Raw genomic sequence first — 13,460 nt, forward strand, 5'->3', positions numbered from 1 at the left:
TGCAAAATATACAGAGCATCTGTTTACTTAGCAATATAAGAACTTAACCTGCATGTAATATTAGCAAAACCCTTGTTAGACATGTTGGATAATTCCCATGGTTTTTAATATGTTAATGTTATTTGAATGACATGAGATGAAGCAGAAATTTAATCTCATCCCACACCGAATTGCTAATGAGGTTTTCAAGTTATAACAATTCAATTTAATTCAGTAAGCATGTGCAGCCATTTTAACTGGGATAGTCTATTTTATTCACAGACTGTAACTGCCTGTATAGATATGCCTTGGTGTTTTTCCCTTCAGTTTTCCTCCCTTTCTCTCTCCGCCACCTGAACGGTGATGACTCATGCTGTGGAAGGTTTCTGTAGGTGGTGGTGACCTTCCTGCATCACATCCAAGTGTTTGTTCTTCATGTATGAGCCTGGACACCAAGAGTTGATGGTTTTACTACATTGGCGGCCATGCCTTCAGTCGTCTTAGCCCACACTCTGCAATCCCCAAACCTCTCCACCTTTAAGACCCTCTTTAAAAGCCACTGGCCAAGCTTTTGGTCACCTCTTCTAATATTTCCTTCTTTGGTTCAGCATCCATTTCCTTGACAACTCCTTTGTGAAGCGTCTTGGGACCCTTTTCTAAGTTAAAGGGGCTATATGAATGCATGACTATAAAGCCTATTTATACCACATAAAAGGTTACTGCACAAGGTAAGAGCGCACGGGTAATATTTTGTCATGGATAGGGGATTGGCTAACTAACAGAGAACAGAGAGTCGGGATAAATGGGTAATTTTCCGGTTGGCAACCAGTAACTAATGGAGTGCCACAGATCAGTGCTGGGGCCTCAACTATTTACAATCTATATTAATGACTTGGATGAAGGGACCGAGTGTACAGTAGCCAAATTTGCTGATGATACAAAGATAGGTGGGTTAGCAAGTTGTGAGGAGGAGTCTGCAAAGGGATGTAGATAGGTTAAGTGAGTGGGCAAAAATTTGGCAGAGGGAGTACAATGTGGGAAAATGTGAGGTTATCCACTTTGGAAGGAAGAATGAAAAACAAATTATTATTTAAATGGAGTGAGACTACAAAATGCTGTGGTATAAAGGGATCTGGGGGTCCTTGTACATGAAACACAAAAAGTTAGCATGCAGGTACAGCAAGTAATTAGGAAGGCTAATGGAATGTTGGCCTTTATTACAAGGGGTATGGAGTATAAAAGTAGGGAAGTTTTGATGCAACTTTATAGGACGCTGGTAAGACCGCACCTAGAGTACTGCGTACAGTTTTGGTCTCCATATTTAAGGAAGGATATACTTGCATTGGAGGCAGTGCAGAAAAGGTTCACTAGGTTGGTTCCTGGGATGAAGGGGTTGAAGTATGACGAAACTTTGAGAAGGTTGGGCCTATACTCATTGGAGTTTAGAAGAATGAGAGGTGATCTTATTGAAACATATAAGATTCTGAGGGGGATTGATAGGGTGGATGCTGAGAGGATGTTTCCCCTAGTGGGGGTATCTAGAACTAGGGGGCATAGTTTCAGAATAAGGGGTCGCCCATTTAAGATGGAGGTAAGGAGGAATTTCTTCTCTCAGAGGGTCGTGAATCTTTGGAATTCTCTACCCCGGAGAGCTGTGGAGGCGGAGTCATTGAATATATTCAAGGCAGAGATTGACAGACATTTCAGCTACAGGGGAGTCAAGGGGTATGGGGAGAGAGCGGGAAAGTGGTGTTGAGGACAAGATTGGATCAGCCATGATCTTATTAAATGGCAGAGCAGGCTGATTGGCCTACGCCTGCTTCTGTTTCTTATGTTCTTATGTACCTGATTATGCCCTGACGCAGCCTCTTATTGCGCACTACAATGAGTGTTCAATGAAAAAGTGGCTCACAGTGGCAACCTTGCAGATTAGCCTGGGGATCACCAGCCAGTTATACTCTTCTTAGTACTACCTAAGTTGAATTGAAGTAGCTCAGATAAAGGATCAAGGTTGGAATCTTCTGGTCTGTACAGTTCACTACCCTGATATGTGGTAAGAGTTCTTCAAAGCTCTCCTCACTGGCCCGCACGCACAACACCCCTTTCATCGTCAACCCCCACTGCTCGATTCCCCAGATTGCAGAAGCTTTCAAAAATGAGAAAAGTCCTCATTTGGAAGACCGTTCATGGTTTCTCTCGATCCTACCTCTGTCATCTGCTTGAATTCTCCATCCTACTATGTACCCACTACTCTTCTGCCATTGGTCAACTGTGCATCCCCTACTGCCACCCGGCATCAGTGGCAGAGCCTTCAATCACCCTGTCCCTTCACAATGAACTCTCTCCCTAAGAATTGTCAACTGGTGACCTCTCTGCCCTCCATCAAAAACATCCTCAAAACTTTCCTCTTCACTGTCCTTTTGCCTACATCTCCTAACTTCATTCCTACTTCTGGCCAGATGTCTGTAGGTGTTCCTGTAAAAGGTGCTGTGTAAATGTAAATTACTGTTGATGTGTTGACACATTTACCCAATGAAGCATTTGATTTCAATAGATCTAAATAATTTTTTAGACTTGCACATGAAACAGCAGAGCAGGCTTCGTCAAAGTACCAAGTAAATCGAAATGCTGACTTTGAAAGCTTAGTTCTTGCTATTAAGCCAAAAATTTCAGAAAAATTAATTATCACCCACTGAAAATAACAAGTATCTCGCTTGATTTTGCGTGTCTCTCGAGCTTAATAAGAAACGCAGGTGGAAATTTGAAAATCTTTCCTCAGGTGTATAACAGATTATCAGCCTTTGAGCTGTCCATCTGTTTTCAGGGAAAGTCTGGAGCCTCTCTCCTCCCACGAACTCTGGTCCTCATGCTTCAGAGACTCATGCTAATTTCTGTTCACAATTGAAAGCTGACAGTAAGGCTGTGTTAGGTACAGCACGTTCCAGGGAAGAGAGGAGACAGTGTCCTTCAGTGGTGATCAAACATCCAAAACTCTGCTGCCCATATCTTAACTTGCACCGTCTCATTCACCCATCACCCCTGTGCTCGCTGACCTACACTGGATCCCGGTCCGACAACACCTCAATTTTAAAATCCTCATCCTTGTTTTCAAATCCCTCCACGTCCTCGCCCCTCCCCATCTCTGTAACCTCCTCCAGCCCGACAAGCCTTTGCGATCTCTGTGCTCCATTCTGGTCTCTTGCGCATCCCCGATTTTAATCGCTCCACCATTGGCAGCTGTGCTTTCAGCTGCCTTGGTCCTAAGCTCTGGAATACCCTCCCTAAACTTCTCCTCTTCTGTACCTCTCTCTCTTCTTTTAAGATGCTCCTTAAAACCTACCTCTTTGACCAAGCTTTTGGTCACTTGTCCTGATATCTCCTTCTGTGGCTCGGTGTCAAAAAAAATTATTGGTAACATTCTTTTTACTTACCTTGGGATGTTTTGCTACATTATAGACGCTATATAAATGCACGTTGTTGTTGTTGTTGAAAAGATGAGAGCTGGGTTTCCCGCAATCCAACAGAGTATGATTCGGAAGAACTGAAAGAAACCAAGTTTGAAATCTGCATTTTAAAGAAGTGTTGCCCTTCTAAGTCCAGCTCCAGGATCATGTTTAGTGGGTTGACGGAGTTAGAATTGTGCCTGATGGAGCCATTGAAGTTTGTTCAGATTTATCACCACTGTTATCAAAGTGTGGGCCAAACCATGAAAGGCTGTTTCAACATTATAGAACTGGAACAGGAATAGGCTGCTTCAGTGCTCTTACTAAACCCTCAGAACTTTGAATTTTTTTTTAATAAGTGATTTACTTGGCTCCTAATTCCCTGAACATTCTACTTTATGCCACTTGTTGTATCATTCTGTGAACAGTGTGGGCATTTTGTTCTATAATGATTACATAGTGCCAACTTAGGTCAGTGGTAGCACTCTCGCCTGAGTCAGTGAGTCGTAGGCTGACACTCTGTGCAGTACTGAGGGAGTGCTGCACCATTTTCATGTTAAGCATAGACCCCATCTGCCTGTTAAGATTGGTGTAAAAGATCCTGTAGCATTACTTGGGGCAGGGGAGTTCTCCTGATGACCTGGAGGAACATGTATCCCTCAACCAATACCCTAATCTCATAGCTGTTTGTGAGAGCTTACTGTGCATTTTGGGACATCCTGAGGACATGAAAGGTGCTATATAAATGCAAATTCTTTCTAAGTAACTTCTCAAAGTCTTAAATCAATATAATTGCCAAGTGACTTTAATTGTTATTATTGCTTTTATTATTTGAGATTGATTACATGATTAATAAAAGATAGATGGTGTTGTGAATATAAAGATCTTGTGGTTTTATGATCTCAACTGAACGCTTAGAGGCTGAAATTATTCTGTGCATTAGAGCTAGCAAACACACTAAGTGTGCATTCGCAAACCATTAACGCATCTTTGTTCACACTCCCAACATTTTTCCCTGACCAGGCCAGATTAATAAACCTCAATGCATAGACCTATTAAGGTGAGCTTGGAAAATTGTTTCTCTCTGGTATCCAGCCGATGTTGTGTTAATGGAGCCTGTGTTGAAGCACTGGAGAGAGATGCTGGAGGACCAACAGGGAGCAGTAGAGAAAACATTGTGGAGAGAATGGTGCATCAGTAAGTCTTACTTTGCTGGACATGTTGAATGAGGAGGGGAGGAGGAGAGGAGAGGTCGAAGCCATGGGAGGAGGACCATCAGGACCCACTACTGCCCCAGGTGCTTAAAGTGTTAAATTATGAGGACAGTTTGCATAAACTTGGTTTGTATTCCCTTGAGTTGAGAAGGTTGAGGGGTGAGCTAATCGAGGTGTTTTAAATGTTATAAGGATTTGATAAAGAAACTATTTCCTCTGGTAGGGGAATCAAGAATGGGAGGGCATAATAATGGCCCAGAAATTCGGGTCAGGGGCTTCCCGCGGGTGCAAGCCCCTGACCTGCACTTACCTAGCGCACCGGCCGTTGAGCTGTGGGCCCGCGTGGGATTCCGATCCTGGGCCTGCTCCAACTGCTGGCGCGCAGTGCTCGCGTATCCCGGGGCGCAGTTACTTCGATGCCTCCCCTGGGATCACGTGGGCCATGGAAAGCCAATGGTAGCAGGGAATGCTTCATTCATAAGTTTGACAGGAAGAGCTGTCAAACCTATAAATACTATAAGCCCCAAAACATTACTAAAACTTCAAATAAATTTTTAAAAAACATCACATTTTTAAAATAACTATAAATTACATGAAATATCTATTTTAAACAATAATTTAAATTTTTGAAAAAATTAATTACATTTTCTAACGGGGCTAAAAATAAACTTACCTTTCTTTAAAGTATTTAAAAATAATAAACCTGTGGAAAAATTGTTTTAATTTTAATTAATTCACCACTTGCCTTGTTAAAAGCAGGTCTTGCGCCTGCTATTTAAAAGTGTAACAGCTGGAGATTTACCCTCCGGCGCACGCGTTCCACCTCTGAACCCCTTCTTTCAGGGGAACGGAAGTGCCGGTTTCCCGCGCATGCGCAGTGCCTGCATAAAACCGGCACTTTTGTTGGGCCTACGCGTGAGTACCCCCTGCGTACCCACGCGTTGGGACCCGAATTTCTGGGCCATTAAAATTAGAGCCTGGCTATTCAGGAGTGAAATCAGGAAGTACTTCTTCACACAAAGGGTAGTGGAAATCTGGAACTATCTCCCCAAAAGGCTGTGGATGTTGGGACCGAGCTTGATAGATTTTTGTTAGATAAGGGTATCAAGGAATATGGAGCTAAGGCGGGAAAATGGAGTTGAGGGGCAGATCAGCTACGATTTAATTGAATGGCAGAGCAGGCTCAAGATGCTGAATGGCCTACTCCACAGAGGCCATTCTAAGAATATAGGCTTATGAGGGCATTTAGAGGGATAAGGCATTGCAAGAGTTAAATGACCCTAAGCATTTTGCATGAACTGGTGTTCTGCAAAATAAACTGCTTTTGGACTGTGTAGGGGAGAAATTCAGTATCGCCCCATTTGGGGCGCAATCATTGGCCGGGCGCAATGATTAGTGCCTAGCGCTAATTATCACCTCCGACTGCAAACTTGGCTTTTATCGCCCCTGGAGGAGATTGCAGCACTAAATCAGGCACTACACACCTGTCTTAAGGCGAAAAGGCCGAGGAGCGAGGCGCTACCTCAGAGCGCTGGCGAAGCTCATGTGATGTCAGTCAGCAATGGAACACAGGCACAATGGCGCCGGCCAGTTCTTAAAGGGCTGGGTTGATCTTGCTCTCCAGCCACATCCTGCTCATTGCAGCTTTGAATCTCGGCCTGGAGAGACCTGTACATCAAATCTGCTGGAAAGAACAATGGAGAGACCCAGGGAAAGAGCTCAGAGTGCAGCCCCCACAGTCTCTTCTAAATCGAAGCAAGGAAGGACAAATCAAAATGAACCTGCAAAGTGCTGCTCAGTACCCAAAACTCCTTCACACAGCGTTGAATCTCTCCAGAAGTCTCTCTCTCTCTCTCTCTCAGAATGCGTGGTGCAAAAATGTCACCAACAAAAAAAGCGGTCACCTATAATTAGCGCTCCCCCAGTCCCTTTCTGACAGCAAAACGCTCCCCTCAACCTGTCGTTGTTAGCGGCAGGTGGTAAGGCAGGGGTGCCACTCAATATCCGTTCCGGGGTGCTATCGGGGCGTTGCACACTCGACTGACATCACGATCTGCCGGCGCAGGAAATTGTGGCGGTAGTGTTTAGCGCCGCCGCAAAATATCTAGTTAATTTCGCGAGCAGCGCAAACATCGCCACGCACAGGCGCTAGTTGCTTTGTGCCCCATTAGCGCCCTCTTAAGGCGCTAACGGGAGGTGCAAACCAACTGAATTTTTCCCCCTCTGTCTTTTCACAGGTGCAGGATGACGTACGATCACAAGTATCCTTGTCATTAAAAAAATGAATTAATATTGCTAGAAAAGAGGGAAAAAAGGAGTTTGAGACATGTAGCCATCTGTACTGTTACCTCTTATCATAAGAAATAGGAGCAGGAGCAGGCCAATCGGCCCCCCAAGCCCGCCCCACCACCCAACAAGATCATGGCCGATCTGATCCTAACCTCAAATCCACTATCACTCTACATCCCTCCCGAACCCATGTGATCTCCTGGGAGAGGCGAAAAACCAGATAAAAAACCCAATGGCCAATTTGGGAGAAAAAAATCTGGGAAATTCCTCTCCGACCCATCTAGGCGATCGAAACTCGTCCAGGAGATCACTGTCCCTATATTTTCTACAGTACTTACCTTCTGTAAAAGGTGATCTCCACCCCAGCCTGGAACAGGAATAGAACCATCTCCTGAAATCTAACACATAATTAGAAAACAAGAAGTAGGAGCAAAACCAGGCTACACGGCCCCTGGGCCCGCTCCGTTACCCACAGGGCCATGACCATTCCGAACATAGACTCATGTCCAATTTCCTGCCCGCTCCCCGTAACCCCTAATTCCCTTTACTTCTAAGAAACTGTCTATTTCTGTTTTAAATTTATTTAATGATGTAGCTTCCACAGCTTTCTGGGGCAGCAAATTCCACAGACCTACTACCCTCTGAGTGAAAAAGTTTCTCCTCATCTCAGTTTTGAAAGAGCAGCCCCTTATTCTAAGATTATGCCCCCTAGTTCTAGTTTCACCCATCATTGGGAACATCCTCACCACATCCACCCGATCAAGCCCCTTCACAATCTTATATGTTTCAATAAGATTCTTCTGAACTCCAATGAGTAGAGTCCCAATCTACTCAACCTCTCCTCATATGTCCACCCCCTCATCCCCGGGATTAACCGAGTGAACCTTCTTTGTACTGACTCGTGGGCAAGTATGTCTTTTCTTAAGTATGGACACCAAAACTGTATGCAGTATTCCAGGTGCGGTCTCACCAATACCTTGTACAACTGCAACAATACATCCCTGTTTTTATATTCTATCCCCCTAGCAATAAAAGCCAACATTCCATTGGCTTTCTTGATCACTTGCTGCACCTGCATACTAACTTTTTGAGTTTCGTGCACCAGGACCCCCAGATCCCTTTGTACTACAGTACTTTCCAGTTTCTTGCCATTAAGATAGTAACTTGCTCTATGATTTTTCCTGCCGAAGTGCATAACCTCACACTTTCTAGTATTGTATTCCATCTGCCAAATCTCTGCCCACTTACTTAGCCTGTCTATGTCCCTTTGCAGGTTTTTTATGTCCTCCTCACTCACTACTTTCCTTCCCATCTTTGTATCATCTGCAAACTTTGATATGTTACACTCGGTCCCCTCCTCCAAATCATTAATATAGATTGTAAAGAGTTGGGGACCCAGCACTGACCCCTGCGGAACACCACTAGTTACTGATTGCCAGTCTGAGAACGAACCATTTATCCCAACTCTCTGCTTTCTAGAACGAACCATTTATCCCAACTCTCTGCTTTCTAGAACGAACCATTTATCCCAACTCTCTGCTTTCACTCCTAGATATAGTCATGCATACTGACTGATTAACTTATTATTTGTTGAAATATAATCAAATATAGTCCCCTTTTATTATTCTTCAGTATTAAGCTTTGCTAGATTGCAGTTTATTATTGCATTTGCTAGTCTACAGTTTTATTGCTTTAGTTTTAATCCTCCTCTGTTATAATTCGGGAAAAGGAGCACGTTGAACCTAGGTTTTATTAGAGTTACATCTCTTGTTTTCTTCAAGGTCCATAAGGTGCATCATCAACTGTCAGAACAGAAAAAGCTTGTGTCTAAGGCTAAAAGACAGATAAGGCAGGTCCAAGGCCTGTGCCTGGGCACCGACGTGCTGGGCCCAGGAATGGGTAGAATGGGGGATATGGAAGATACATGATTGGATGGATTTTTCTGCAGTTCCGGTTTTGGGGTATATCCTAGGGGGTTTGGTTCTCTCTCAGTGTAGATGGGCCAAGGAGGACAGACAGGTGTACAAGCATATGTGAGTAGGAAGTATGAGGAATGGGTCACGCCTTCTACCCAAAGGACAATAATGGGTAATGTAATTCTCAATTGTGCTTTGTAAACTGCTGCTCAAATACTGCGTGTATTACGTCTCCCTTGTGCTTAAATAAAAATCATAACTGTTACCAATATGGAGTCAGCTTTGAACTATTGGACCTATGTTCCTATGTCTATCCTGACAAACATGATACCTCAAGTTCACTGGGTAGTACTGTATGACGTGGCTGTGACAAAGAAGCCCATATGATCTGTGTCTTCTAGAACTGTACCTGCAGCGAAGGACAATATCAGCATCGCACTGTCAGTACAGGTAGAGCATGGCATTCATCTTTCTGTTGGCCACAGGCTCCTTTTGGTGAGTTGAGCAGGTTTCACAGGTGTGGCACGAGGCACACATTGGCTACGTCTGAATCATCATCATGGATTTGTCAGGTGATTCCTTTGTTTTTTCTCTCTCTGTGCGTGATCTGGTAAGCAGCAAACACTTGCAGCTCCTGAAACTACTGTAAGTTAACTTGTTATTATATATACATATAAATAAAACGTTGATATTCTTTATAACAACTCACAGCTGCGCCTATTATTTAAGGAGATATCAACACAACAAGGATCAGTCCCTTTGTGGATCACCAGATGCCTTGTTTCAACGTGTAAAATAAAATCAACGGTGATATACAACTGCAGCAGGAGAGGCAACAGGGCCTTTCAAAAGATGTGATGTTGCCAGAATACAGGACACCACTGACTATTCAACACCTATGTAGCTATTCAGGCACCTGAGCAACATCTAATGCTGTTCAACAAAATAAAAAATAACGCTCGATCAACATCTTAACAGTCTACTACCACCACCAAATAACAATGCTTCTGAATGCCAAGTTTCTAAGGAGTCCTTGTGGCTTTCATATCCTCACTTACTTCAGGGTGAGGACAAGTTGTGGAGACATGGGTCTCCACATGACACCACTGTACAATCTCGTATCTCCAAGAAAACAACATAAAAAAGAACTTCATTCAGCAATGACATTGGAAATTTACTGGTCATTTAAACAAAATGATCAACAATGCTGGGTGAGATTTTTCATTTGCTAGTGGTCAGTAAATGTAAAAATGAAAGTTAATTACAACAGTGACAATGGCCTGAATTTTAATGGGGAAGGCTAGTTGGGAGCAGTGGGGCTCCGATGCGGTTGGGAAACCCAGGAGGCTGGGTTTCTCGCAGGCCCTGCCGAATTTAATGATTTGCATGGGAAACCTCTGTTTCCCACCCGCAGCCAGCCAGATTGAGAGGCTGGCTGGCTGCTGGCAGGTAGGCCAACAGCCCTAGACCGCAGAGAGGAGGGAGGGAGGGATCGCGTGGAGGAAAGGGGTGCAGCCGGAGGAGCACGGGGAGGTTTGGAGGAGCAGGGAGGGCAGCCGGGTGAGTATCAGCGGCCAGGACCAGCATGGTGGGGGGTGGGGGGGTGCGGTGAGGATTGGGATCCGGGGCTAGCACAGGAGGGGGGGGTGGCAGAGAGAATCATGGGCTGGGACCAGCATTGGTTGGGGGTCAGGTGATGATTGGGGGCCGGAGGAGCAGGGTGGCAGGGGAGGGGGGTTAGGAAATGATCGGCGGCTGGAGGAGCAGATTGGGGGCCGGAGGAACATGGCAGGGGGAGGCCTCATGGGGGTGATCGGAGGCCTGGAGGGAGGTTGGAGTCCTCGTTGGGTGGGGGGGGCGGTCTATGATCGCGGGGGCTGGGTTAGGTAGGGACGCGGGATCCAGGAGGTAAGTATAAAGGCACCTACCTCCTGGATCCAACAGTCCTCGCCTAACTTTAGCTGACCAGAGAAACCCGACCATCTAAAGTTAAGTTCAAAATAGAGGTTAAAGCATTATATTCATTATACTTTTTAAATGGATGACCTGCCTCCTGCGAGTGGGTTGGCTGCCCGCCCCCTGTCCTGCCTCCGTTAAAACCGGAAGCGGGCGGGTTGGAGGCGGGTTCTGGTCAGGATTCAGATTGTTAACTCTTTACTTCCTACAAGATCCCAACCCAACCTTTTTTTAGGCTAAAATTCCCCCCCAATACTTCAGAAAGTACGTCATTGGCCGTAAAGTGCTTTGGGTCGTCCTGAGGTCATGAAAGGCACTATATAAATGCAAGTTCTTTCTTTAATTAGGCTGGAAGGATTTATTTGAATGATTACTAGATCTATGTCATTGCTCAATGACATCTTTTTGCCTATAGTTATTCACAAATTCAGGTAGTGTGAGATACCACTCAAAAGATTGACAACCACAAAATCAAATAATCCAACTATAATATTCGAAAAATGGTAAGTGCAGCATGCGATTTGTCAAGATCAAGTGTTGTTTTCAAGTGAAGTGGGACTAGAGGGAGGGGATGAATTGGACTACAGTGCACAGATGAAAATCAGTCTTCATTTTAAAGTCACATATTCTGTCCTTAATGTTGGGCCGGATATTCCCATCCCTACGGGTGTGTACGCGCTGTGTACTCACCCGTAGGGACATCGGAAATGTCAGTTTCAGGCACGCACAGCGCACGCGCTGGAAACCGGCATTTCCGATCTGTCAAGAAAGCACTTGACAGATCCTCCAGCTGCCCTGGAGAAGGGCCTCTGCGGGCAGATAGTTCCACTTTTTGGAGACCCTCCGCCCGCAGAAAACCCTTACAATTCTTGCGCCTGATAAAAGTAGGTGTAAGGCCTGTTTTTGCCAGGATAAGAGTTGAAAAATGTTTTAAAATTTTTTTTTAATTTTCATTGATTTATCATTTAAAAATACTTTAAAGAAAGGTAAGTTTATTTTTAGCCCCATAAAAAACTTTAATTATTTTTTTCAAACATTTTTATTTAAAATAGTTAATTTATTCTAATTTCAAGTCATTTTAAAAATGTGGGATTTTATAAATTTATTTACAGTTTTACTATGTTTTGGGGGTGATCTCCATTCATATATTTGACAGGTCTTCCTGTCAAATGTATGAAGGGAGATTCCCTTCGGTGACTGGCTCCCCATGGCCCACGTGATCCCAGGGACGCTGCGAATTACCTGCACCTCTGGGATACGTGGGCCCTGCACACTTGCAGTTTGGAGAGGCCCAGCACTGGAATTGTGCGCGTCCCAGGAGCCCTCAGGTAAGGGCGCAGATTTTTCCAGATCGCAGGCCTCCGCCCAGTGGGAGGCCTGCGATCGGAATATCTGGGCCATTATATATTTCTCTTATAATTACCTTTATGCACCCACTGGTGCAAGGCTGTAATTACAGCATGACAAGTTTACATAGGAAAAAGTTGACTGGAAGTAAGGTTATTAACATGCTATAGATAGGTTGCAAGAGATTCTTGAGACAACGTAGGTATTTAATCTTAGTTGAAACATCATGGGGTTGATATTGGTGCAAAGTGCACATTGGTCAATTGGTGGGGGGTGGGAAGGGGCGACCACTTCACCCACCTGATGCCAGTGCACCATCACACTCAAGCGCACATACTGAGCTACAACCAAGAAGTGGCTTTGACCGCTCTGGGTGACTGGAAGTGAAATATTTCTCCGTCGATATAGCAAAGCGGGCGATAACGAATCGGCAGCCCGTTTTTCCACCCCGCCTGATCTAGTGTAAAATGGGCTGCCGATTCGCTATCACCTGTTTTGCGCGATCACCCAAGATGAATTTCATTCACACTAACCCCCGATGGTGAACTGGAACTGAATTTAATCCAGGCTTGAAGCCAAGCTCTGGACGCTGATCCCGGCCTTACATTCCCAAGAGCTGACCCTGAGCAGAACGGTATGGGTTTTAGCTGCCATGTCACTAACTGTTCTCAGCTCACTTTGGTGCGATTAATCGCCGCTTTCAGGCCCTTACCAATCTGAGTTGGATTGTCATGTGGACATTTCAGATAAAGTTAGGGGCTGCGAATAAAATCGAATAGAATCACTCAGCAGGGGGTTACTTAACTCAAGTTGACAAGTTATTATGGGCTCGAAATTTCTGTGGATGATATTTATCACGTGAAGACTTAAGGGGCTTGTACAATAGCATTCATTTTAAACGGCCTAATGTCTCCATTAAAAAAGCGAAGAGAGGGATTTGATCTGAGCACATTAACCGTTCACACAAGAATATCGCTCACAGTCATTTCCAGCCTAACTCGTACAAATACAAAATCAGCTGGTGTTGGAGCTCTTGGAGACAATGAGGAAACCTCACACAAAAAATCACCAATTGCGCAATGTGCATTACTAATCTTTAATTCCTACAGTATTTAAGGAGATTGAACACAGAGCCTATGTTGATTCACGGTGGAAATTAATTCTTTTATTTCTGATTTAATGCTAGGTACATAAAGATAATTAAAAAGGCTAATGGAATGTTGGCCTTTATCTCAACATTTTTTGTTGGCAAGTGTATTAAGGGTTACAGAACCAAGGCGGGTAAATGGAGTTAAGATACAGATCAGCCATGATCT

This window comes from Somniosus microcephalus, chromosome 5 (assembly GCF_052327205.1).
Source record: "Somniosus microcephalus isolate GS21.2 chromosome 5, FLI_Smic_1.0, whole genome shotgun sequence".
In the NCBI taxonomy this organism is placed as follows: domain Eukaryota; kingdom Metazoa; phylum Chordata; class Chondrichthyes; order Squaliformes; family Somniosidae; genus Somniosus; species Somniosus microcephalus.